Source organism: Galeopterus variegatus, unplaced genomic scaffold (assembly GCF_000696425.1).
Source record: "Galeopterus variegatus unplaced genomic scaffold, G_variegatus-3.0.2 Scaffold10, whole genome shotgun sequence".
Taxonomy (NCBI): Eukaryota; Metazoa; Chordata; class Mammalia; order Dermoptera; family Cynocephalidae; genus Galeopterus; species Galeopterus variegatus.
In genome coordinates, this window is record NW_007726121.1 from 1,585,663 (window position 1) to 1,588,651 (window position 2,989).

At 44.2% G+C, this 2,989-nt stretch overlaps 1 pseudogene; it reads left to right on the top strand.

Moving 5' to 3' along the window:
• Positions 1-255: 255 nt before the first annotated feature.
• On the top strand, positions 256-2,534 carry LOC103602031 (annotated as a pseudogene).
• Positions 2,535-2,989: the final 455 nt, after the last annotated feature.

Consider the following 2,989-nt stretch of genomic DNA (forward strand, 5'->3'; position numbering starts at 1 on the left):
CAAAATATTGACCATAAACAAAAGGTGTGGGATTGGAAAAAGAGAAGATGGGTATTTACAGATACTGCAAGAATGCAGTTTAAGTCCAAATGAGAGTAAGCAATTTAGCTTACTTAGTCAATCTTGTGGGAAAAACACTATTTAGAAAAAAAAAATCAATTTAAGAACATAAACAGAAACACAGTGTGTATGTTGTGTGCAATTTTCTAACAAAATAAAAATCCAATTTAAATTTAAATGAAGAGAAAATGGTTGATGCAGGGAAATCAACATATAAGAAGGGTAAAAAAGCCTTCTGAGACTCTAAGTTCTGTGGAAAAGTAAAAATGAAAAAGAAAGAAAAGAAAACAGAACAATAAGAAGGAAGAGCAGGCTGTTTCTCCTGCTGAAGAAGACACATGCAATGTGGATGCAAGCTCTGAGGACAAGAAGGGAGCCCAATCTGCAAGAGGATCTTTAAATGCTTCCTTAAAGGAAGAAAAACATAAGGAGCCTTTGCTGTTCATTCTGGGGATCATTACACCTTATCTGGTGGAGATTAGTCCCATTTAGGGAACACCTATTTCCAGGCAGTGTGTCCTAAGAGTGATTCAGAGCTGTAGGTGAAATCTGCAGAGAGCCTGCTTAGATCAGAGTCTCACAGAGAGTGAACATGGGATGGGTCCCCAGAGTCCAACAAAGTCAGCAAAAGAGAGAGATCTGACCACCATCCTGGGACAGCTATAATTACACCATCAGAAAATACCCATTTTGGGGGTAATTCCCAGTGAGGACAACCTCATGAGTGAAGTGGAAAAGGATGCTTCCATCAAAGACACTGTCTGTACCACAGTGAAACCCAAACCCAGAGTACTTTGTAAGAAGATGAGTGATGAATCTTCTGCCGCAGAATTTCTCAAACCTCTTGAGAATCCTCAGATTTAATCTATGTTAGATGCAGACCACCTTCCCAACCCATCTTTATCTGAGGCTCCCTCAAAATCCAAACCAGAAGCTAAAGTAGACTCACCATCAAAGAAGGAAGCCATCCACAAGAGAAGCCAGCACCAGGGACCTGATGATATTTACCTTGATGACTTCAAGGCTCTAGAACGTGAAGTTGCAGTTCTCTATTTCCCTAAAAGTGAATCGGACCCTGGCTCCAGGGAGTGGCCCAAGTTTGACATGATCTCTGGCTCTCAGTCCCTGTAGTCCCTGGGAAGCACAGCTGCTGAAAGCGGCACAGAGTTTCTCTCAGATTCTGCAATGGACTTGCCTAATGTCACCCTCTTCATTTGTGGGGGCCTCAACGAGAATGGGGAAATTTCTAAAGAGAAATTTATGGAGCATATCACTACTTACATGAATTTGCAGAAAACCTTGGACTCATAGACAATCCTAACCTTGTAATATGATATATAACCATTACTATAACTGGGCTTTGGCTGCTCTTGTGATACTTAGCTTGCAAGCATTCTGGAGGTTTGCTTAAGGCCACAATTTAGTCCTGAATCAAGGACAAGATGCCGAAGAAATCCGGTCATTGGTGGTTTTGGTATAAGAAAGAAAGCATGACAAAACAGTTGCCAGAGACCAAGTAAGGAAAATCTGAGGCAACACCAAACAGTGACCTGCTATCGAGTGCAAAGAGCCAGCTATGCCAGGCCAGCTGAAGATGACTCTTCAAGTGGTAAGGGGTCACAGGAGCTCAAAGACTCGATCAAAGCAGACCCCATTCCCATGGAGCCCCTGAGCCAGGGCAGCACAACTTCGGGTAGGAAGTTGCCTCAACTCTCCTCAGACCAAATCACAAAATTGAAGCTCCACATTGGCCTAGATGATGTATTTAGTATTACTACCCAGTATCAAGGTACCTGCTGCTGTGCCAGGACCATTTATCTGTGGAAATGGAATGACAAGATCATCGTTTCTGATATCAAACAGTAAGAAAGTCTGATGTTTTGGGACAGATTCTCCCACAGCTGGGTAAAGAATGGACTCATCAAAGTATAGCAAACCTCTACCATTCTATCAGTGAGAATGGCTACAATGTTCTGTACTGATCCAACTGAACCATTGGCATGGCCCACGTGACCTGCAGCTACCTGCACTGAGTAAATGACAAGGGCTTGATCCTGCCCCAGGGCCTTCTAATGTTTTCCTTCGGCAGCCCCTTCTCTGCCTTCCATAGGGAAGTGATAGAGAAGAAACCAGAGAAGTTCAAAATTGAGCTTTCAAATGATATCAAGAATCTGTTTTCTCCATCCAAGCAGCCCTTCTATGCTGCCTTTAGAAACCATCCAAATTATGTCTATGCTTACACACAATTTGGAGTTTCAGACTGTAGAATTTTCACCATGAACCCCAAGAGTGAATTAATACAGGAAAGGGCCAAAGGAAATAAGTCATCACATCACAGCCTGAGCGCGTTCATAGAGCACAATTTTCCACTTCTCAATAAGGAACAGAATTATCCCTTTCCGTGCCCAAAGTTCATCTCCTTCCGCTACTGGTGAGACCCTATTTCTGAAGTGGACCTGGACAACCTGCCCTGATGTGGCACCTCCGGTGGGGGCCATAGCCACTTGCCCACTGGCAACGGATGGGTCCCAGCCCTTCTGAGGACCGAGGGAGGGTAGGGGGCTGGTTACTGGGCAACAGCTTTCAGGGGAGAGACAGGAGCTCCTGGAGCTGGCAGCGCTGGCCTCCTTCACTTTCCCAGGCCAGCTGTCAGGCTTGGTGTGTCGGTAGCTCAGCGCTTAGGAGGAGGTGGAGGGAGGGACTCAGCCTCAGTTTGGAGACCCCTGTTTCCTCTCACATGGGCCCTTCCACATGTTTCCTGTCCAGTTGTGTACCAGGTGTTCCTCCAATAGCACAATTTAAAAGGAAGCAAGAATAAGGTAAAATAGAGTGGACCAAAACATTCCACAAAGTGAAGTGTTATAACTCCAGGAAAAAAAGAAAAAAAAAAAAAAAAAGTCTTATGAGAAACTAGGTAAGCAAGTCATGA